The sequence below is a fragment of the Ambystoma mexicanum genome, chromosome 5p, assembly GCF_040938575.1.
Source record: "Ambystoma mexicanum isolate Mex_15411 chromosome 5p, UKY_AmexF1_1, whole genome shotgun sequence".
NCBI lineage: Eukaryota > Metazoa > Chordata > Amphibia > Caudata > Ambystomatidae > Ambystoma > Ambystoma mexicanum.
Window position 1 is genome coordinate 600,374,725 of NC_090930.1, and position 25,625 is coordinate 600,400,349.

Below are 25,625 nucleotides of genomic sequence, written 5' to 3' on the forward strand. Positions count from 1 at the left end.
GCAGAGATGCTACTGATGACTGTATCTCCGCAATCTCGACTGCCCCTGGGTAGGTGCTGGCCAAGCAGTCCATTTCAGCATTCGGGGCATCCTCCATCGAGGCCATGGCCAAATCTAGTGAGACAGACAGTCTGCCCATTGACTCCACAGGGGTAGGCGTCCCACATGGAGTGACCGTCTGCTTATTTTCTTGAGTTCCATTGTTATTAGTTGGCATTACGCCTGGTATGGGAGTCATATTTCTTTGAATGTTTAGACATAGTTCCAATAATGAGTTATTGTCTATATCATCATAGCTTGAGGTGCTCAATGAGCCAATATTGCATACAGCTGGAGCAGTTATTTCCTTGATAGTGGTAGACTTTATTTCCGTGGGCGGATTTTGCGGGAAGAACTCAGTGATCATCCCCTGATCTATTGGAATAGCATTTGTTGCCTTCTTTTTAGATTTCGCTCGCTCACCTTCCTCAACTGGTGAGTTCCTGGTTTTTGTCATTCCCTTAGTTCTTCTTAGGTTATACTTGGGCTGTGTTGGTATTTTCCCAGATGGCATTTAGGCTGCCCAGACGGTACCCCTCCTGGGGTTATAGGACCAGCTCAAAAAGATCCCTCCGTCACCCTATTGGGCACTCTTTAGAAAGAGTTATCACAGCAGCTCAATATCTGTAAGGTAACACTAGGGCTTTTTAATCCCCTCAGCAGGATCAAAGGCCCAAGGCCCGCAGTCTCCTACTGTTATTATTCACCTGGCAGTCCCACCAGTTCAGATTGGGCCCCTTACAGGAGGGCACTCCACAGCTTCAGTATCTTTACAGTTTGTTTTTCCCTTAATTTTCCTTCACAGGCAAAAGCGATGGAACAATGGCCTCCTTATAATCTTATAAGAGGACCCCAATGTACCAATCCCAATGAGACCAAATATAGGCTTTCCACCAACACAGAGGAGTGGTCACTAATATGTTCTACTCAGTGATGGCACCCCACCACTCCTCCTGATCGTAATCAGTAGGTACCAATGGTTGGAAGCGTCTGCCTGTATAGCGGCAGTAACACGGTGTCACCAGCAATTACCCCGAATCAGGCACAATAGGCACAATCGGCACGCTAGGCTTCATGACACCTATCCTCAGAGCGCAGAACACAAGACTCCACTGTCTTACCCGTTACTCCTGACCAGGGCAGAACGGTCATCCTGCATGAGTGTAGTGGAGCCACAGAGTCAGGGAAATGTGTGCTGCGTCCCGCTTCCGGCACAACAAACAGCAAAAATAAAAAAATAAAAAAATAAAATAAAAATAAAAAAATAATACATTTAAAAAAAAAAGCAAACTGCCTCTTCCTTCTTTTCCAGCCGCTGCCGTCACCCTATGCGTTTTACCCTATGCGGTAAAACGGTATTCCGCGTCCCGCGGCATGACAAGCTGCTGCAAGAATTTCGAGGAAATTCAAGATAAGGACCTTGTAGCCTCGCTGTGGAAGCCGGAAACAGGGTAATCAAGCCACACCTCCAATGATCAGCACGCAATCACAACCACCGTCGTAGAGGCCACCTCCGATTCTGCCTATGCTAGCCCCCTGTGCACTGATTAGGAAATACTATATATACTGAAGGACATACTTATATTCATGTAGTAAACGCTGTTTAATCTGTTAATTTACAGGACACACCTACAGTGACGTACACCATACTTATTCATGGGCCCACGTGCCTCAGCGCACGTGCCGCAGTAAGTGGCTGCAGTAAGTGGCCTCGGAAGTGGCCTCTTGTGCCTGTTTGTCCTGGGGCCATGGGGTTGGCCGACTGTGACTGCTGAAACGGTGTACTAAAAATATCTGATCCTAGTAAAAGCGTGACCTATACATGAGAGTGTACATGGTAGGTCTCTCTTCTGTTTAAAGATTGAGTCGGGGGCACGGCGCGAAAGATTCTTCCTTGATGCATGCGCGCAATAAGTCAAAGTTGTTGGGCAGTCATAGGAACAGCACACTGTGGTCAAACCTACTCTCTCGATAACTTCGATATTGATATATGTAGGGATAATGCTTGGTGGATGATGTTAACGGATAGGGCTTTAACCATTTGTTTATTTGGGCATGGGTTCAGTAGTTATTCTGTATTCTGGTTACTTTGAATTCAAATGTGTCTTGTAAGTGGCTGTTGTTCTGTGCCTGTTGTAAAGGAAGAATGTCTCGCAAAAATATTAAAGTGAACTCAAACACTGTTGCAGAGCCCACAACTGTTATGACCAGATGCACAAGCTTAGCACATGTGACTGCTATGTCATTGCCAGGGTCATCAGATACTGATGATGACTTAAAATCGAGAGTGCGCAAATATGTTCCTTAGGTAGGGCATCTGTTCCGCCACCCGACAGTTAGGAGATATTAGAAACATTGCAATCTTTATTTGGTGACAATGCCAAACAGGTAAAAGTCAGCAGTGAAAATGCAGCCCCAACGACAGAATTTAGTGCAAGCTATTAATTTGCCAATAATCCTTTAATATTCAGTACAGGTGAAATTACCATGTTGGGTTTCTCTCAACATCTAGACCCAATACATGGAAATTCAAGTGAACATGGCAATACCGCCAGTGATGCGAAAGTGAATGATACTGTTACCTCACCATTAATAACATGATGCTTGTTGAATTAAAAAAGCACTCAAGATTGTTAAATGAAATCGTGATGGCACTAACTTCCTTGCCCGAGCTGTGTAGGAATATGGCTGCAGAGTTGAGGATTCACTCTCAGATGGTTTCCATACTAATACACCCATCCAAATTTCACAAGGTATAGAACCACTAGGACATCTTGATAAAATTACAGACTCAGTGGAGGTAGTTCATCATGATTCATGATAATAAAGACTCCAATGTGTTCTAAATCTGACTGCCTAAAAAATGCCTCCAGCAATACTAGGCCCCCTAAAGGTGAGGAACTAAATAAGAGCAGGGAATCTGAACCATACGATGTAAACATACCTAAAAAAAAAAAAAAAAAACGTGTCCTCACGGAAGTTCATGTGGTGCATGGATTTACGTGATGACATGGAGTTTTATCAAAAGGAAAAGGAAGATAACCTTGACACTGTAAAACGAGGGAAGTCTATTAAAAATCTAGACTCCCACGTGGTTAACTTGATGCTAACATCATGACGCAAGGTGAATATGCAGAGGGTTAATTAAGTCTATCTAATGCATGAAACATAAAGAAACTACTGCAAGAATCGATAAGAACCTTTAAATTATGAAACGTGTGGTTCTTGATATCTTCAATATATTCAAGAACCCAGATGCACCGTCTCGTTCCAATACCCCAACATCTGTTGGTCCTGAAGTCCTGAAGTTATTGTACCACCCACCAACCTAAATGATAGAACTGTAATTTGCCTGGATGATCCTAAACCCCTTGTTGAGGCAAGTAACATAGTGAATACTGGTGACAGAGGAGTCCAATCTGGGCAATCTGGCTCCCCGGCTGCAGTTGTAAATGATCTCAGCAATAGGTTAATAGACCTAAATGATGTAAAGAAGGCAACGTTGGCCATTAACAGTACTGCAAATGGGTTATCGGAGGCTTCAGTAAGCATTCTGATTGAAAATATCTTGAATAAAAAAATTCAAGAGGCAAACCTTCATATGCCACGAATGAGGCCTCATATGCGGGTTTGGTGAAACATGATGAAAACCCTACATCGACCAGAATGGGGGCATGCGCCATGGACATTAATATTCAGAAGGAAAATAATCCACATGGGGTGGTATTGTGTCCAGAGATCTAAACTCTAAAGAAGGCAGTGTACTAAATCCATGGTCAGAGATTCATTCAAGTAATAGGGAAGGATTGGCCAATTGTTTGAGGGCACCTATCTTTCCTAATGAGGAAAGCCTAATTCTATATTATATGTTTGAGGAATGGGACCAAGGTCCCTCAATAGGCCATACATATTTCATGTTTGGCGACATCAAAGAACTCTGCCTGATTACTTCAGCGGATATACAATTGGTGGACTTCATTCACAAATATAGGTATGATTATGTTAGGTTGATAATTTGTTTTCCCCTGGTTAGGGCTTTAATTATGAAGGAGGCTGGATCTTTACAAAACAGGGGCTTGACACAATATCATACCCAGATAATACAAGTAAGAAATATGAAAGTAATGGGAATATGGCTAATGCAACTAGGCATGAAGCATTAATCCCCAAACATGATGAGGGATCATAAATTGTTGCTGAAGCAAGAACACATTTGAAAGACATGCAGGAATAGCGATGGCTGGCTCTCTCCAGAGGTCTGCTAGATATATGAATATATCTGTATTCCGACACAGTGATGAGACTGAGGTTAAAGGGTCTCCTATCAAATGTAATTACAACGTACAATGGTTTGAAGCATGGGAGTAGACTTGTGGCAACCCTTTTTAATGTATATGTTTCCCAAGCTCGCAGTGTATTAAATAAGAGTGGTCTAATTGCTCCTACAATTGGTGGATTGTCTGTAAAGTGAGTCACCTATAAAGTCGATTTCTTGCTATTCGATTGTACTAAGACTGGTCTTCAAAGACTGATTGTATCATTCGGGAAATGTATTGTTGACAGAAAACTGACTATAAATCCCTGTAAAAGAGTCATATATTGTGTTGGTCAGAAAACACCTAGACCCTCTACACTTTCGTCAGGATGTGGGGGCCTGAAAATCAAAAACCAGGCTGTACTACATTATCTAGGATATGTATTTACAAGTTCTCAACTGCATGGATTTATTAAAAATATTCTTATAATGAAAGCTAAGGAATCAGTAAACCAAATTAGGGCCATTGAAAGGAAATATGGAAAATGTACAATGTCCCCCTGTATTCAATTCTACCGCGTAAAGGTGATCCCCCGGTTATCTTATGGTTTAGAGTTTCTACCTGATGCCCTGACACCATTCCTGAAAATACTTGAAACATTAATTTGGCGAAACATATTGTATTTTATTCCAAGGTGTATTCCATTTTAGATGATTCGTTAAGAATTAGGGTTGTTATTGCTTAAGAGCACAATGTATATGAAAAAGCTAGCCCTGTTTAGAAAATGTTGGATGACTGAAAAAGACTCAATGTATTACTTTCTAAATGAAGATCGGAAAAGAAATGTTCTGAGTTCCTTGAAAATTGTGGGCGATAAAATTTTAACTAATGAGGGGCTTTCAATTAACACTCTCATTAAGAATCCCATAAAGGTGAAAGAAATTGTAAATGCTTATGATTGGATTTAAAACAATGCTGTTGTTTTAAACTCATATGTGTACTCTCAAGTCATCTCATTCTGGAAGTGTGCTCCAAATCCAGAGAAATATTTATTGAGATATCCCTCACGGTCCTTTAGAAATAGGACCATGCGTTTTATATTTAATGTGTTAAGTACCTGTGAGATTCAGAACATACAAGCCAAGAGTGGGGAGGAGTTAAACACTGTCATTTTTTTAGTAGGTATGACTGAGTCGTTAATGTATCTCCTACTAATATGCCCTAATTTGTTGCCACAAAGAATTGAATATTTTGCGCAGTTTGTCTCTGACACCTCTAATGTAGACAGAGATAAGCTCTGGTGTGAAATGCTGCATGGAAATTTGGTCATGATGAAAATAAGGGTAAATACATTTTTGTATAATATCTGCCATGTTGAAGGAGTTGTGTAAAGAAGTAAGTCCTACATGGTCGACTTACCATAATCAAATGAACTATTTATAGGATTCTTAAAGCAATTGAGGCACATTATTGGGTTGCAATGTGTTTCATTAATATTAGAAATGTGTGATTTAATGAAATAAGGGCAACATATTGATGAATTACATGAGTAGTGGTAAAAATCAGGATTAATATGAATCAGCCTACAAAATGACATGTATTATCATAGGACAACAAAAGGAATGTAGGAATACTGCTGGGTTGAAATGTTATTTATTTCTCTTAGAAATTTTAGTGATGTGTGTTTTTAATGACTTGGAGTGTATTTTGTTGTAACTGTAATCTTTTTTGATTTAATTGTGAATTTTTCAATTGAAATCTTAATTTTGTAAAGGTTTATACAAACCAAAACAATAAAATATAAATAATAATACATAAAATCACTGTTTAGTATCACACCAGCACTGCTATCAGTTATGGTAGTGCCACCGACTATCTCTGAAGTAGTTTCCATGATATTCTCAGTATACAAGCACCCTAGTGGGTCATAGATATTAATTATGGTAATACGCAAATCCATATATGGCTTTTACTGCAAGTACATTTGGATTCTCCATGTTAATATCAATCTTTGTTGCAGTGATGTAATTTCTTACGGCGATGACCAGCCCCCCATAGGGCCGCTCCTTTTTTCTTTTTTAGCCAAAGTTTGAAATAGTTGGTAACCATCCATGTGGACTTCAGTCATAAACCAACTTTGCTGCGGTAAAAAAATATAATTTTCTGACAACCACTTCAACGATTCATCATTAGGTAATAGTTGTGTAAAACTTTCAAGACCATATAGTCCGAGTTCCGTTATTTGTGTTGCTTTCTGGAGTGTCAGAATCCATAAACCATTTTAAAATACTAAACATGTGCTCTTGTAGAATATTTGCATCTTCTTTTCTCCCAGATGTTTTTCCCAGTGATTTCATGCAATCCATTAAACCACCTACATCAGATAGGTGTGGTTGTTTAGAATCGACTATCATAGTTGGGTCTAATTCATATCCTAACTCCCAAAACCTGTTTCTGTAAGTCCTAATCAAATCCACAGTTTCGTTAGTGCTATAGTGGACTCTGCTAAATTGGTGATTGGTACATACTAGCGGTTCAATACATTCAAATTCCTTGTAGTCTAGGATGCGCAGAGGTGATAAATCTCTCAGGATCCCTAAAAAGTGTAATCTTCCAATGTGGGTTTTACCTGGTGCCATGCCTTGTGAGGCTTTCTTAATAGTAGAGATGCTACCCAAGTTTTTATTTGCAGCCGACGGTGTTATCTCAGTTACTACATCCCTCTTATTTTGGATATTGATATGTCTGGTTGTTTGTTTGTTTGTTTGTTTGTTTGTTTTATTCACTTTTTATGTGCGCCAGACCCAAGTGTAGCAGGGCGCAGTGGCAAGAACATGCAAAACTTACAAGGTTACATCATAGCATAACGTACAGTAGAAAATACAATAAGGTCTCTAGAACACAAATGATTACAAAATATACAAAGTTCAAGCAAGGTCAATCAGAGTTGCAGATGTATGGAGTAAAGAATTAGTGCGAGTAATTCCAGTAGGAGGTAGGTGATACAGGTCAGCTAAGGTCAGTCGAGGTGAGGAGTTGAATGACATTTTTTCTGAAACGAAGGTAGGGCAAGTCCACCCTCAAGTCTTGTCCAGGCACTGACACCATAGATTTTATTAAACTTATCTGTGATTCTTCCTTTGCTTCTTTGACCTGTTTACAGTTAAATAGCCTACTAGTCAAAATTCCTTTTGATTTCAGAGTTTTCTTCTTTTCTTAATTTACCTAATTTATCCCTTTAATTGCGGCAATTCCTCTGGTACCTTATTTGTATTGTTGGTGGTTTCATTTGGGCACTTGCTTTCTTGTTTTGATCTGATTTTTACCATTTATACTTTGTTTCTTGTGCCATTTCAGTAATCTCCTCTGATGCCTAGAGAGATAAATAGACAAATCCGTGTCTGTCACGATGCTTGCGTCTGCCTCTGGAATGACTGCTTCAATTGGGGCTGTCTCCAGGGTAGTTTTTTCCACCTGAGCAAATTGTACATGAGAGGCCTGCAGCGCCACCTCTGCAATTAGCTCATCATAGTGTTTTCAGTTTCTTTAACCCATACTGGATTCAGGGATTGGATTCACGGCTCATAGCACTCAACTGGCTGTCTCCCTTCTTCCTGCGTGGCCTGAGTATGTGGTTCCTCATGGTAACTATGCCTGGGAGGGTCGATGATGCCAGTGTCAGTGGTGTTCATTCCCATTTGCTGCTCGGCTGTCTCTCACAGTAACAGGCTTCTCTGGGCCTCACCCGAGATTGTGGCTCTACCTCTCTGGTGTTGACTTCTCAGCACTGGGATTATGGTTCTTTCGGCCCCAGCGTTCCTGGACTCAGCAACATTCTGCAGGCAATGTCCCATTGCATCCTCTGCATGGTCTTGCCACTGGCTCTCTGTGTTAAACAGTCCCGTGGCATCATTCACTTTGAGCAGGTCCTCCCCTGCCATACGGTCTAATGTCAGGGAGTCTCCTCCTCCATTTTTATTATGGATGGTAACATGCTTCTCACTGTACAATGTCAAGTCTGAGAACAGTTCAGCAATGGTGTCAGTCAAGCAAAAAGGGTTTTACACCTTACAATTTCTGTGGCCCCCATGTATTTTAAGAATAGAGATTCCAGAGGGTTTCCTATGCCACACATGGAGTCATTGTCCTGTAAGGAAGGCATGTATCAAGAATAGACAGACACAAGTGATCACAGTTCAAGGGTGTTTATTAAACTGTATAGGTAGGTTGGAAAAATGCCTAATCTAAACCTAACTCTAGGATGGGAGCAAGCTAGAACAATTAAATAATAATGAGTCAGTCCTAGTGGCATCATTTCAAATAATAAAAAAGCCTATACTAAAATTCCTATTGCCAATCCTTACAACTAAATACAAAAGAGTGTGGGATAGGATTCCTAAAAAAGAGAGAAGAGTTCACGAATGATAAGTCAGGATGTGGTAGCTGGAGTCTCCCTTCCCCACGTTTTGAGCAAGGGAGAAGGCAGGACTCCTGAGCACAGCACACACTCGAGCTTCACCAGCACGAGACGACATTTCCGGTTCCCAGATAGCAGGACCTTCAGTGGTTAAGTCTCTTTTCTATAAAAAGAAAGTCTTGGCCTCCGAGGACCTAATGTGATCCAAAATAATAAACAAAAGTACCTTCTTGCTTGTATGTTGGGTGATGCCTTTTCACCCCTGGATCACCCTATTCCAGGCTCAGATCCACAAACAGATTATTTCTACAAAAATCATAACAAAAGTTATTTTCTGATTGAATTTAGATTATTTATTTATTCATTTGATGTATTTTTGTCATCAATATAGCGCACAAAACCCAGTGCTATCTAGTCGCTGTTAGCTTAAGAATACGGTTACAATAAGTGCTTGTACATAGGAAATTACATATGCTAAAATATTCAAGCAAGGTTAGTGCAATCAATACATACTGTGGAAGCCATGCCTCTTGTTGTGGAGGGCTGCATTAGGCATGTAATACATAGGTCGTAATAGGTACAATTGATACATGCTAGGAAGCCTTGTCTATTTAGCAGGGGATGCAACAGGCATGCAAACAAGGAACATCATAAGTAAAGTAGATACAAGCTAGGGAGGCCCAGCCTCTTGTTGCAGGGGTTGCATCTAGCATGCATCATTGGACATTGTAGGTATGGAAGTAATAACTAGGGAAGCCAATCCTCATGTTGCGGGTGCTACAACTAGCATACATCATGGAAAGTAGTAGGTGAGGTAGGTACAAGCTAAGGAAGCCAACCACTTGTTGAGGGGTCTACAGCTAGCATACATCATGGGACATAGTAGGTAAGGTAAGGTAAGGTAGGAGTTAGCTAGGGAAGCCAACCCTCTTGTTACAGGGGCTGCAACTAGCATAGATGATGATTATTCACCCCTGGGTCCCCCTCTTCCGGGCTCAGACCCCTCTCAACTATCAGCCTCCCTTCATCGGGTTCACACTGGTTTGTATTCAAAAGATCTCTTCAGTTGCATTCATATGTCTGTGGGGTGATGGTTTTTCACTGTTGGATTCCTCTCTTCCAGGCTCAGACCCTTCTCAAATGTTTGCCTCCCTCTGTCGGGTTCAATACAGGCTTTTTCAGGGGTGATGGCTTTTCATCCCAGCATTCCCATCTTCCAGGCTCAGACCCTTCTCTGATGTTAGCCTCTCTTTGGGTGATGCCTCTTTACCCCTAGATCCCCCTCTTCTGTGGTCAGACCCCTCTCGAATGTCAGCTTTCCTCCGTTGGGTTCACTATGGCTTGTATGCACAGATTTTAGCACTGCTCGTATTCACAAATCTTAATGTCTTTTTAAACAGTTCACTGTGGACATCCCTCTGTTGAGCTCACTCTTTGTCCTCGCAACGTTCATTGGGACTTAGGCTTTGCCCCTCTCCATCGGCATCCCTCCGTCATGTTCACTCCTGCCAACATTTGCCAATCGCACAATTTCTTCTACTTTCTTACGAAGGGGGATTCACTTCCCTTGATTTCTGTTTGGCTGTCGGTCAAAGATTTTCGACTGTACAGAGGATTTTGCAAGACCCCTGTATGACCACTTTGACCTTTCTTTTGTGGCTCTCTTATGGCCTTCTGGTATGAATAGTTTCAATATATATGGGATTAACCAGAGTCTCTTGAATGAGCACCCACGTGGTGTCAGACCACTCTGCAGCTTTTGACTACTGTGCAGATCTTACCCTTTTCCGTTAACACTTCTTTCTTTCATCTGCCATTTGCAACTTTCGTTCAATACAGTTCGGTTTCTTATCGGTTCTACCCTCGACTCACCGGTTGTGAATAACAGCTTGGCTTTTCTTGTCTCTGTAATCAAGGTCGGTACCACAGTAGCAAGCATCTCTCCCTGGCTTGGTTATCAGTGGAGGAGGGCTTTGTGTACCATTGACATCTGCAGCAACACACGCTGGCTATTGTTTGTGGTATTAGGAATCCTTCCACGGAGGCTTTGCCAGCTCGGGCTGGAAAAGGCAAGTTGGCTTCTCTCTTTGTCACCCTTTTGGTTCTCGCTGCCTTTCTCCTCCTCTTGAACTGCGGTACTAGGGTAGCTGAATCATTGTGCAGTCTGCCTTGCTCGTATTGTGCTCTCATGCTCCGCCTTTTATCTCTGTGAGGAAAGGAAAGGGCCATCAGGTGTGTTGTTGTTACTATTACTATTAATTGGCTGACTCTGCCTGACCCTGGTGTTGGGACATGTCAGGTAAACAACACTTTGGTTAGTTCTTTGTTTTTCATGGTATGGGAAAGTGTTTGTTTGGGAAGGGAGGGTGGTAGAGTTATCAGGTCTTCTACGGGGAATGATAGGAAAAAAGGTGTTTTATGGAATTATAACTCTCGTACTAGGGGGGTTATAAACTTAGAAGTGTGAGATTGATAGGGTTTGTGAAACAGATGGGAATGACCAGCAGTATTATCGTGAAAGGAACAGGGGGGGACTATGGGAATTAGTGTGTTTAGTCATGGTAGAGTGGGTGTTCGGAAAAGAATAATGAAAGTCACGTGGAGAAGAATGATTGGGAGCATTCAGGTTGAAAACGGGAAAACAAGGATTCTGGGAATTGGGGTTTTTGAATGATTGGGTTCCTAGGGAACTTACCAGATATCGAAGGGTTGTTGGATTTGGATAAGGAAGATTCTTTAGGCAGAAGGGAGGTTGAGTTGGTGCAGCCTGTAAAAGATTCAAGAAGCTCGTCTTTCTCATCCCTTTCTCCAGCATAATTCTGCACCTCACCTGGGGCATTCCCCGAAGTATAACCCCGGGCTACCCTACCCAAGTGATCTTCCCTCACTTGTCCACCCCATGATTGGGATCTGAGAGAGCAAGCCCACCACTGGCCACCTGAATAAGGGATTCTCCGGTACTACTTGGGAGAATATGGATACACACAGAAATATGCAATGAGTTACATTTACCTGCTGCCCCTCCCCTTCACAAACATTCCTTTACACTCACAATCACACACATACAGACAGTAACTCACTCATCTGGCACTCCCGAGACTCCTCCTCTGGGTCCCTAAATGCCTTTCAGCCCCTGCGTGCACTCATGTGCATTGCAGGGACTGGCAGTCCGATTTAGAATGACTAAATCAGTCATTTTTAAATCAATTATATGCAATCTATTTTTTCAATGCAGCAGCAAGTGTAAAGAAAAGTAGGACAAATTACATCAGCTCCAGCAAGGTCCCTCAACCCGGTGGAGAACAGAAGAGCCACACAGTCAGTGACCCTTGCTGAGGTCGCAAAGCCAGTTGCACAGCATGGATATCTTTGCAATAACAACAGTGTCATCACACAAGAGGATGTATAACAGCTAAGGGCACAGAGTTTGTATAAGCTTTTTGAGGATGTTCAATGAGTTGAAGGACTGAGAACAGGTTGTTCTCATCATTTGAAGGGAGAGGGACACTATTTAGGCTTCCCCTGGTCAAAGGTAGATAGATAATCTCCTTACAGGAGTTGGCATTGGCAGAACCTTTCAAAGCAGCAGCTTCAAGCGTTTCGACTGTGACTGTTCATGTGGGACACCAGGTTTGAGTGAATAAATGATGAATGGCTCCAAAAAACATATTTATAAGCATGTGTGCACCCGTAAATCAGAACAAATTCACCTTTAAAATTCTGATTGGTTTGCTATTTCTGAATAACCAGCTGAGAGACACTCATGATGCCAGTCAATCAGCACATTTGGACCAGGGTATCTGAACACTACACTATTCATCACCAGATCCAAGAACTCATATTCCTTTCTTTGGCTGTAGGCAGACCATGTAAAGAGACAGGACCATATATGGCAAATTCCTACTGTGGATGGGGGGAATATGGGCAACAAATACAGTGGAACATAGAGAAAATGATTTAACAAATAGGAAGCCATTTTATCTATGTCAAATGACAAAATGTTTACCTCACAAAAAGCAGTGCAAGGTAGTGAAAGAAATTTCACTCAATGCCATACTGCAGTAGCTGAAGATTGTGCCTCTATACTACTAGCCTGAGTGCCTGCCAAGTACTTTCCCAAAAATCTGCATCATACAAGAATAAATGGTAAGTGGGATGAAAACAGTACCTCACTGGACAAAAAGTAAGTATCTGCCTGGGGTCCCATATAATGTGGCTGAAAAAGCAGCAAAAACACCATTCCTGAAAATACTTGAAACATTAATTTGGCAAAAAATATTGTATTTTATTCCAAAGTGTATTCCATTTGAGATGATTTGTTACGAATTAGGGTTGTTATCGCTTAAGAGTACAATGTATGTGAAAAAGCTAGCCCTGCTTAGAAAATGCTTAGAAAATGTTTGATGACTGAAAAAGACTCAGGGGGTAATTCATAGAATTCAGCGCAAAAGTGGCGCACGCTGCTGGCGCACAGTGTGCGTGTGTGGCAGTCTGCACGAGCTGCGTGCGTGCGCCAAAATCCATTTCTGCGCAGAGCGTATTCATGGATTTTAACATCCATAACCAGCCGTGGCGCAGAGAGGCGCAGCGACCCTGCAGCTGCGCCAGTTACTCCCCCAACCCCTCCCCGTGCGCCATGAACAGTGCACAAATCCTGTACATGGCGCACAGGCCAGTGGACCAGCATACAGCCCCCCAACCACGAAAACGTCCATAAAAATCCCCACGCACCCCTCCGAATACACGTACCCCGCTGCGTGGGAAGTCTTACACGCGATTGGCCCTGTGCGAGCGGGGTACGTGTATTTCTGATGTGCGTGGGAAGTTTTACATGCGATTGGCCTTGGCCGAGTGGGGTACGTGTATTCTGAGGGGTGCGCAGGGAGTTTCACACGCGATAGGCCTTGGGAGAGTGGGGTACATGTATTTCGGGGGTGCGTGGGAAGTTTTACACGCGATTGACAAGGGCGAGTGGGGTACGTGTATTCTGAGGGGTGCGCGGGGAGTTTCACACGCGATAGGCCTTGGGCGAGCGGGGTAGGTGTATTCTGAGGGGTGCGCTAGAAGTTTCACACGCGATAGGCCTTGGGCGGGTGGGGTACGTGTATTTTGGGGGTGCGCAGGAAGTTTTACACGCGATTGGGCTTGGGCGAGTGGGGTACGTGTATTCAGAGGGGTACGCAGGGAGTTTCACACACGATAGGCCTTGGGCAAGCGTGGTACGTGTATTCTGAGGGGTGCGCAGGAAGTTTCACACGCGATAGGCCTTGGGCGAGCGGGGTACGTGTATTTCGGGGGTGTGTGGGAAGTTTTACACGTGATTGGCCTTGGGCAAGTGGGGTACGTGTATTCTGAGGGGTGCACAGGGAGTTTCACAAGCGATAGGCCTTGGGCGAGCGGGGTTCGTGTATTCTGAGGGGTGCGCGGGGAGTTTCACACGCGATAGGCCTTGGGTGAGCGGGATATGTGTATTTTGGGGGTGCGCAGGAAGTTTTACACGCGATTGGCCTTGGGTGAGTCGGGTACGTATTTTCTGAGGGGTGCGTGGGGAGTTTCACACGCGATAGGCCTTGGGCGAGCGGGGTACATGTATTCTGAGGGGTGCTCGGGGAGTTTCACACGCGATAGGCCTTGGGCAAGCGGGGTACATGTATTTCGGGGGTGCGCAGGAAGTTTTACACGCGATTGGCCTTGGGCGAGTGGGGTATGTGTATTCTGAGGGGTGTGCGGGGAGTTTCACATGCAATAGGCCTTGGGCGAGCGGGGTATGTGTATTCTGAGGGGTGCGTGTGGAGATTCACATGCGATAGGCCTTGGGCGAGCGGGGTACGTGTATTTTGGGGGTGCGTGGGAAATTTCACATGTGATTTCACTTTCTGAGCAGGGTACGTGTATTCTGAGGGGTGTGCGGGAACTTTCACATGCGATTTCACTTGTAGAATGGGGTACGTGTATCCAGTGGGGTGCGCGGGGTGTTACACACGTGAATTGCCAGTGTGGGTCCTCCCAGGTGTGCCCTCGACACCCTCCCCAGCCTGTGCAGGCAGCCCACACCACAGGGGACTACCCTGCACCCCTGGTCATGTCCCGCAGGCAGCCCGTCCACCATGGGCTTGCCCCCCAGCCAGCCCACATGTCACCTTGCACTAGTGATCACCGACTCATGTCGCTCAGCACCCCCACCCACCCAGCATTGAGGGGCACCTGCCAGCAGGCCCCGACTCATGTCCCTCAGAACCCCCACCCACCCAGCATTGAAGGGCACCTGCCAGCAGGCCCCAACTCATGTCCCCCCAACACGTCATAAAGATGCACTATCTTGGATCTCATGTGCACCAAAATCCCACAGCACCCCACCCCAGTCTTGAGAGGCAATCAAGTCCCCAGTCCAACCCACACTGAAAAGGCTTTTCCATGACAAAAAACCGTAAGTCAACTATGTACATCAAAACATGTCCCTCACACACACACCCTGGGTACAAGTGATTGTCTAAATCTACTTTTTCACATGCAGTAACCCAATGAGCGAATAGCACACACGGAAGTAAGAAACAAAATGTATTAAGAACAAAATTAATGAAATGAAATGAAAGCATAAAACATATTTCAAATGATGAAATGAAATGTACGTCTGAAACATAATAAAAAAACATATGAAGAACCAATCCAAAGTGATGAAAAAAAAACATGTGTCCAATCTCACAGTCCACCAAATGAAATCCAAAGGAAACGTAAATTGAATAATCCATTGATCCATGGTGATTAAATAAAATAAAATCCTCACATGATCCACTGTTCAACTAGGTACACAGAGTTCATCCAGGGTCCATGAGCCCAACGAAAGAAATGAAACCTATCCAAAAAACTACCTAAGAAAAGAACTATATACAAATGTGTGGGGCATAGTCCAAATACCCCAAATCAAAGAAAAATGAAAATGAAACCTAACACTAAAAACTATATACAATGGCGGCTGCTAGTCCGACGGCTCACTTTCCGATTTCCCGGGCCAGGGCATCATCGAACTCCTGCTCAATGTCCTGGAGGCGGTCCTCTTCCATGGCCCCGAGGGTTCGCAGGGACGATGCCATGTTGACCTCCAACTCCCTGTGAATTGCCTAGAGGCACTCGGCCCGCCTCAGGGCCCTCCGCATGGAGTTCTCCACCCTGACCATCATGAGCCGTGCCTCTTCTGCCCGATGCCGCTCCGCATCTATAGCATGGCCTAACCGCTGCCACACGGAAGACACTTCCAGTCCAGGGTCCTCCTGCCCTCTGGCCGATGCCTGCCCCTCCGATGACGAAGGCCCCGAGCCATCATGGCTCCCACCTTGTTGCTGCTGTGCCTGTGCCCTGGCTCTTGCTGCCTGCACATCCTCCTCCGGCTGGGGTGCAGTTGTTGTGGTGGCCACCCCTGCTGGATGTCCGACTCCCGACTGTGGCAGGGATGTGTCCTCCACCAGCCTGGCCGCAGGGTCAGAGGCAGCTCCACAGGGTACCCAGGTGATACATGGGTGGGAAGATGGCACGGAGGATGGCTGGCGCATAAGGGGTTCAGGTGAGGAGGGGGTCGGAATAAGGTCCAGCATACGGAGGAATCCAGCCCTGGTGACCCGTCCCAGTAGGTCAACGCGGTCAACGAGGCATCCGAGATGACGTGCAGTGTCTTCACGAAAACACTGCAGGTCACCTTGCATGCCCCGTTGATGCAACGCCATCCCAGACAGGACAGGCTCAACCCATCCCGGATTGCCACGTCCGCAGGGAGAGGAAGGCCAGTTGTTGTGTGCTCATCCCCTCCCTGAAAATGGGTCTGGACGTAGGCATCCCTGCTGGTGCAGGATGATGCAGTCACAGGATCGGGGACAGGATTACACACAGGCACCTCCGCGGTGGCCTGTGCTGCCTCCTGTCCCTGCCCCTGCACTGCACCACTAGCACCAGTGGAATCCCCACCTCCAGACCCTGTGTGTGTCCCTTCCACGGCCTCCTCCTCCACCAAACCCCCCACCAACCTGGATGACTCCATGCCATCTTCCTCCGTTGGACCCGATGGGGTCTCAGCTGCCCCTTCTGCTGCCGAGGAGTCCACCTCCGACTCCGCCTCTTGGACATACCCTTGGTAGCTGTGGCCTGAGACGCGGCACCAGACTCCTCACTCCCCGACGAGATGAGAACCTGGGAGGGGAGCCGGGCCTTGCGTCTCCGGTTGGTGGTGCGATACCTGCCGCTTTTCACCATAGCACCCACTCCGTCCTTTTCATCAATTGAAGCTGCAGACAAGGAGAGATAGAACACAGGCATCAGGGCACTGTACAATGGACTGATACACACATGACAGTTGCACATGAGTGGCAGTGTAAAACTACAGACATGGCATCACACTCCCCAACACACATGTCATTTCAACTCACACACATGAGCAAATCAACAGGAATCTTGCACCAGGCAGAACCGTCCATACACAAACAACAGCACGAGCAGCCTAAGGTGAGCCTGATGTCACATGCAACACGGGGAGTGCATAACACATGCACACACGCCACCAGACTGACATGCATCTGTACATCTCCACCACTGCAGTGATAATGTCACCATCCATGTCACATCTGGCAATCAGCCTCCTACATGTCAGTGTCACGTGCATCCATGTTGCATCACAGTGCAGATACATACAGCAGGAACTTACAGCCATGTGTGACACCACAACCATGCCAAAGTACATACACATAATTTTCACATGTGTGCACCCACACATGCATTTGCCCAGCATGCTTGCCAACACATACACCATCGATGTGGCTCACACATGAGAGGAATCACATGTGGCTGGTTCACGTCTCTGTATATACGCATCCATACATGGCCCTACAAAGACATATGTTGAACCTGCACACTCCTGGCACACCACAACATGCACAGCGTACAATCAGTAGGCATGTACACTTACTGCTCGACTCCAGACAGGTCTGCCTCTCAAGGACCTGGACGTGGAGCGCTGGGTGTATACGTTCCAGGACCCTCATTTGGATGGTGATAAGGCGGACCCGGCACCCTTGCCATCCACTGGCTTCAAGAGGCGCCAGGCCTTGCTGAGGGTCCTGGACCTGAAGTCCTCCCAGCACTTCCGGACGTGTTGAATGTCGCGGACTGCTACCTCCTCCACGTTGATGGCAGTCACGATGTCCATCCAGATCCTCTTCCATCCTTCATTGTCGGCGCGCAAAACTTCCAAAGAGACCATCATACTGCCCCAGGATATGCTCCACCATGAACCAACTTCACTGGCACTGAAGCTGGTGGCCCTCTGCCTCTCTGGCTGGGGGTTGCCAGTGGTGCAAGATGGTGTAAACATGGCAACCCGAGAGGCAAGTGTGGGTGGGCAACTGGGTCCTGGGGCTGGGTTGGGAGTCTTCATTTCCAGCAGGGGTGGTCACAGCAACTGCACCCCTGGCTGACGTGCAGGCACCAAATAGCAGGGCACGTGGGCAGCAGGCAGTGAGCCAGCAGCAGATGGCAGGTGGGAGCGTGCTCGGGGCTCTGGGGGGTAGGAATATGGCCTTCTGGGCAGGAGCATGGTCTTCCGTGTGTTGTTGCGTGGCCAGCTTGATACAGAGTGATTTGGCATGTGAAAAAATTGCACGTCAGCATGAAAATCGAGGAAAGGCCCTTAGCGCGTAAGTGCATCTGTGACGTTACGCGCACGAGCGTTTCCTACAACATGGGTGCATAGTGGATAAGCACGTGAAAAAACCACACGTCCGTTTGGGAATGCGTGTAATTCGAGGAAAGGGGCTAAGCGCGTAAGTGATGTGATGCGCGCAGGTGTTTCCTTCAGCACGGGTTAAAGGTGAGTGGGGCCAGCAGTTCGCTGTACGTGCCTTTTGTGGAGACCGACGTGTGTGTTGCTACTTCGTGTTGTTTCGCGAGCCATCACTACTTCACAGCGGATCAAGGATGTATCTCTTCTTTTGGCAGGAAATTGGCTACGCGTGTTTTTCATCATCGCACTAGTCTGACAGTGAGTCCTGCACGCTATTTTTCCCACTGCGGGTGCCGCTGTTTATTGCACCCATTTTCGAGGTCATAGTAGCCTGCATGTCCCACGCGTACACGTTTTCCGTGTTAATGGGTGCCACCGTGTACTGTCGTCCCTCCACCTGCCACTCCCTTGGCTCAATCCACCGGTGCCCCTGGCCATACTGATCAGGGCGGCATTTGCCAGCCAGGGTCTGCGCCACAATCCAAGAGGAGGAAGGTTGCACCTGCAGCACAGGCTGGGACTCCACACACAGCCACAACCTCCTGCATGTCGAGGAAGAAGCCTTCCTGAAACCAGGAACTGGACTTCCTCGTGGACTACGTGCGGGACCACAGCCGTGACATGCTAGTGGGGCCTAATTGTCAGACTACGGCTGCCCACCGTGATACCCACTGGAAGCAAGTTGCGGAACATGTGAGTGCATTCAGCCATGACGTGCGCACGGTGCAAGAGTGCAAAAAGCGTTGGAATGACCTCAAACGCAGTGCTAAGGCTAAGCGTGCCTCAAATTACAACTTGACTCTGGTGACTGGCAATGGGCCTGCACCTGAGGAGGAAGACCTCACTCCGCACAAGTCAATCGTTGCTGAGTTCATACCACCTGAATCGGTCAAAGGAGTGGGAGAGATGCCAGACTTTGATGCCCAGTCCAGTGAGTGTTGCTGCGTGTTTGCTGAGGACATGTGCCTTTTACTTGTGTGATGTGTTGTGCATGACTGCCACTACATGTCACATGTACATGGTTCTGATGTGCAAGTAATGCAATGCTTCACTGATGCATGTCTGCTCTACTGGATAATGATATGATAATGATGAGATATGATATGGCATTTGTAACGCACCTATACACAAGTGTTTCAAGGCGCGACGAGGCAGGGAGGGGGGAACTAGGGGAAGACAGACAAGGATCCTAATAGGCCTGGTGTCAATGGTGTACATGCGGAGCGGACGGGGACCACATCACCACTATTGCACTCTAATCACATGCTTGTCACCAGGATGCCCCTCCGGTCCATGTTCCAGCTCACTGGACCTTCTCCATGTAGCCTGGGCTGACCTTGTTCCCAGCCCTGTCATAGCATGACTGACGTGCATGTGTCCTCTGCCTGCATGCGGGTACTCCACGTAGGCATGCTCCCTTACCCCTCCACCCCCCTCTGCACCCCAATTCCACATTTGCACTGGTCTGCTTCAATGTTGCCATTGAGTACTTGCCTGTTCATGCATCCTGTATACATGCTAACTTCCAACATCCAATCTGCCAGACATATGCTGTGGGGTACATCCTTTGTACTTGATGTAGGGTATCTCACTTGGACTGTGCAGAGGTGAGATACCCTGCAGGGACATGAGTGCCCATGCATGCTCCATGTGGATTCCATGCATGCCCCCATGTGTCCTTGCCTGGATGATCATTGTAGTAGGTGTCCATGGTGACCTACATTGCATGTCATTTCATCAGCCTTCCCATGGCCACTGTGGCTCAGTCCTGCGTCGCACACATGTTTAGGGTGTGACAGTCTGTGTGGCTCACAGGCCTCAACCTGTTTCATGGCTAATGACTCTGTCCAACTGGTGTAGTGTCTTCTTCACACGTGGGTGTACTCCGGAGGTTTCATCATGTGTCCTGCTTACTGTCCCATCATCATCTGCTGTGTTGTCACTTGAATCACATAATGCAAGTGATGCTAGTCAACACTGTCTGTCAATACACAGGTCTAGGGTCATCCTTTGATACCATGCAAGGCATCCCTGCATTTGCACTTGGGGGGGGGGTGGTTTTCTTGTAGCCATGCTACCCATTGCATGCACATTGCATGTGATGACTGAAGTTGACCTGGCACTGCCTTCACATTTTCTGATACACATCATGACGTACTTGTACATGTGGATAGTGAGTAACATACAAAAGTGCTGCACTGCATCGACCCACTTCAGAGCGATATAACACCCTTCTACAGCCTAATCACAGAAGCAATGTCAAGTTGACCCAGCATGCGTGACAGGTTCTCTTTTGTGTGTGACATGTCTGCTTCATGTGTCTGGTGTCTTTGTGATGTCTATGTGTGTGTGTGTTGTGTGCTTCTAACATGTGTAGTGACCTTTTTTCTCTCTACTTTTCAGATGATGACACAATGGAGCCAGAGGATGGTGTTGTCATGCCAGGCACAGGGTTGTTATCACTACAGTAACCCGGCACAAGTGGGGGTTGTGGGGTGGTAGGCCACGAAAACCCACATGTGCTACAGTCCATCTTGTCTCTGGCTGGCAGTGAGTCCAGCCCTGATGACCACTCTGACGTCCATGTCGAGTTGGATGAGCATCAGGTCCATATGTCAGGAGTGAGTGATTCTGATGTGGGCACTCGTCTGTCCGCAACACCTGCACTGAGGGGTCAGACAGTCGTGGAACCTCCGCCTGTGGTGGATCGGGACGCAGGGTCACCCTCCACACCAGTCACTGATGTGCCTGGGCCATCATGTCAACGAGGGCATGTAGTTGTGCAGCCGCGGGCGGTGCCAACACAAGGAGTACACCCAGTCTTGGGTCCCGCAGGTGTCAAGCCCAGCAACGCGGTCGCTGCGTGCAACCGCTCTATATATGAGTGGGAGCAAGACATGACTGCCAATTCTGAACGCCAGGAGGCAGAAATGGAGAACATCGCTGTGAGCATGGAGCGTGTGGCCCAATCCGTGCTCCCCTGCTAGGCAGGTGCTTCTCCAGCAGCAAGCGGTACAGTCCACGGCCCGCTCGCTCAAGCTGGGCATGGCAGCCTCAGACAGGGCACGCCAAGCTGAAATGGTGTCTTTGCGTCGAGCAATTGCTGCTCACGCAGAGGCACACATGGAGGCCCTGAGGGAGGAGTATGCTTCCCTCAGATCCACTCTGGGTGTCCTTCTGATGTCCCAGAGGGAGCAGTCAGAGGAGAAATTTGCGCAGCTTGAGCATACTATCGCGGCTGAGCTACATGTTTGCCAGGAGGTGCATCAGTTGTCCAGCCAGGCCTTGCAGGAGGAACTCCGTGTTACACGTGTTACCTTGCAAGAGGAAGCATGCGTATCACGCGAGGTCCTGCATGCAGACCTACGTGTCTTCTCCACACAGAACCAGACTCACCCATCCAGCAGACTTGCTGCCGACGAGGGGCAAGCTGCAGCTAGGCGTGGTCAGGCTCCTGTGCCACGTCCTCCTTTCCAGGAAGAGCCAGACTCGGACGACGAGGTATCTCCCACATAGGTCGGGCTGTGCAGGCGTTGAGCCCATGGAGGTTTTTTTTTCCTCAACATGTGGGTGTTGATCAGCACCCTGTACATCCCCCCTCCTGGGTGCCTCCCCCCCTCCAGGTCGCATGTCGCCATTTTTTCTTTTTTCTTTTAGTTTAGTTAGTTAAGTTTCTATTTGATAGTTAGTTTAATTAGGTAATGTAGGTTTTTCATAGTTAGTGTAATTAGTTAATATAGTTTAAAATTGCTTGTCTATTGTGCTTTCATGTGATGGTGTGGTGCTTTGTGGCTTTTCAAAGCATCCACTGTCTGTTCCAGCTGGGCCCTTCAGGCTTGATCTGTGTATGTGTTTGCAGCTTGGGGTCCTGACTCACATATGCCACTCCTGCTTCCCTTATCCATGGGCTCGCAAGGATGGTTCGGTGTAACAGCCTATTACACAAGGGCTTTGCACTGTCACATCTGTGGCATGTCTGCTGCTGTCCTACTTGTGTTAACACCCCTAGTGGGGATGATAGGAGTGTTATTGACCACTGTTCTTCTTTTGCTAGATGGGGGGTTTCATGATTCATGTGTACATTAATTGCTATACATTGTGTAGTATGTTTCTTATCTTTACTGTACATGTGCTTGTTGCAATTCATGCTGTAGATAGTGTCTACCACACTTTGCCTGTGAAAGTCGCACTGATGGTGTGATTTCTGATGTACGTCTCTGACATAGTCCAGTCATGAAATGCCTGAAGAGACACACACAGGTGATTTCAAAGCATGAATCATGTGTTTCATGCCCTTTCTACAGGGGGATGAGCCTCCAGACCACCTTTGCCAGCAGACATGGCCCATTGGACGTCTGGAAGCTGGACACGTTTGGTGGTGCTGACATGCGCATTTGTGCGCAAGCAGAGCCAAAGGGATTGCGCTCATACATCCAAAAAAAAGCTGACGTGTTTCAAGGGACTCCAGGCAAGGTGAGCAGCACAGCGGGGCCACACCGCAGCCAAACTTCCACCAGGCCTGTTGCACATGCATGCTTAGTGGCTGCACTGACGGTGAGCTTGGACAAATATTGGTGTTGAAGCACACAATACAGCTAAGATGCGTTGGTGGACTAATGGCTAGTTGATGGGAAAATTGTCTGGGGCACCTGGAGGGGCAGTGGTACATACACTCCAGTCGACCATGGTCCATTGAGGCAGTTGTATTAGCCATGTAGCGTTCCAAGACATGGAAAGAAGCAGCTCACAGGGACAGACAGCGAGGGAGAGACTTGTGTGCAGTGCATTTTATTTCCATGTAGAATTTGACACACGCACTACCTACTTTATTTGGTTATGGTGGAACACGACTTGTTTTGAAGTCGTACTTTGCTATATGCATCTGGCTGCTGACCCAGGGAACATTGCATGTTGTGTGAATCGTGACACATTGGTCATCCATTTGCCACCCACCCACCAGCGCCTGACTTACTGGATTGACTGTGTATGAACCATCACAGGGTGAATGCTACGTATGGGGACGAAGCACCACACCAGATTGTTTCTTTGTAGAGTAGTTTGTTACTTTGGACATGTATGGTGGTGTGTTTGTGTGTTATGGGCACGCACAGATTAGTAACTGTCGCTCTCTTTGCAGCATTGAACTGTTCCTGTTACCGGACCTGAGTGTGCGCAGGCAGGAGTCCAGCACTCACCCCAGAGATAAGTTTCTCTTTGAGTTCCATTTGAGTGGTACTATGTGCATGATGAACAAGTTTGGTCTGATTGTGCATGTGTTAATGTGAGTAGTACATTTGTGTGCATTCCCTACTTTCCCTTGTCAATCCTACTCCCCTGTTCTGCCCCTCTTTCCAGTTATCCAGATTACCAATGCCTGTCCCGACTACATATCCTGACCCTCCTTCCCCACCAGGGTCGCAGAGGCCTGTGTAAGTTTGACTTTGCAGGCACCCAGACCACGGTGGGGGTGGTTGTTTTGTGCCACTCCTGCGCCTGTACACAGGAGCTGTGACAGTACACATCAGTTCGTGGTGCATCATTGTATATCATATACCAAACATGGTACCCATCCTGTTGTGACATTGTTTTACTGTGCTTCCTTTGTTGTTCCATCAATGTGCTAGTACGTGATTTGTGATGTACTCCTACTTCAAGTCATCTACTGGAGACACTTCTGGTGTATTTTGCTGCCTGCAGGCTTTTTGCTTGGCTTGTGTGTTTGCCTACTTTGAGTTCTCTTTGATTTGGTATTTTTGCATGTCAAGGTGGACTCTGAGGGTGCTGGACACTTTTTACACGCAAGGTGGAAGATGGAGACAAAGGGGAAGGGTAATCCTGTGGCCAGGTAGGCTTCAAGGAAGAAGGCTACATAACCCAGGCTCTGTTGATCAGTGGGTTATGGTGATTTGTGAGGGATGGGGGGTATTTTGTTGTTGACAGTTGCCTTGCCCTACAGTGTGATGGGCACCCTGACATTGTAATTGTGGTATCCTATGTACATGATGTATTCTGCTGATCAATGCCTGTTCATGTGTTGTGTTTACCTTTCAGGTGTGAGGGCATAGTTGTGGTTTGACATGCTCAGTGGTCGAAGTGGGCGGGAGCGGTCGGGAGCGGTGCTCCTCTCCTTTTTTAAATTACGTTTTACAGCTCCTATACTTTTATTTAAAAAAGAAACCGTTCCGGAATGGTTAAGTTTTAAAATACAAGTGTAGGAAGACGTTGCAGCTTGCAATTTCAGTGCAGTGCACTGAACATTCCCTTTAACAGCAGGTGTAAGTGCTGGTGGATTGTATTGTGTGTGGTAGGGGGCCTGCCAATGGGGTTTGTGGAGAGTGGGTGCAGGCCAGCAGGGAACATAGTTCCACTACTTCTTTTTGTACACTTCGCCCACTGGACATGCTGGGGTATACACATGGTCAATGTTCACATGTGATGTGTAGAGGACACTGATGGTCACTTGATTGCACATGCATGTATTGAGGGCATGTCCCTACTGACACACACACTCGCACTATGATCCACAACATGTACAACCACCCTTCCATGTCCACATGTACACTCGGTTTGCCTTCTGGTGCCCAGTGTCCCTGCAGCACATGATCTATGACCATTTGTGGATCATGTACATGCGTAATTTGCTTTTTGATGTAGTTTGTCATTTTGATGTGATGCTCAGGGTGTGCGTCACACACAATGGCTGGTCACTATGCTGTGTGCTGAGCAGTGTTTTGCAGGAGATGGACACAGCACACGGATTCTGCAGTGTTGATTTTGCAATGCACAATGTGCATGTAAACAGGCATTCATTGTTATGTTTCAACTGCAACTGTTGGAATGCATTTGGGAATGACTTATTTTGGGTGGGAGGTTGTTGGTCAGTCATTTCATCTGATTCCATGTCAGGCATCATTGTCTGATGCCACTTTACATTTTTCACATGTTAATGTGTACATTATTGGTACTGTGTTGGTGTTTTGCTATTGCTTGCCATGTCATGTTGTGGTTTGGGAGGGTTTGGGTGACATACCAGTTATAGTCATGGCCTGTTTTGAAGGTCTGCGTGATTCACACCTTGCATGTGTGCCTTTTGGTCACACATAATTGGTTGGTTTGAGTAGCTAGGGATGCACACAATGTGGCACTTCCA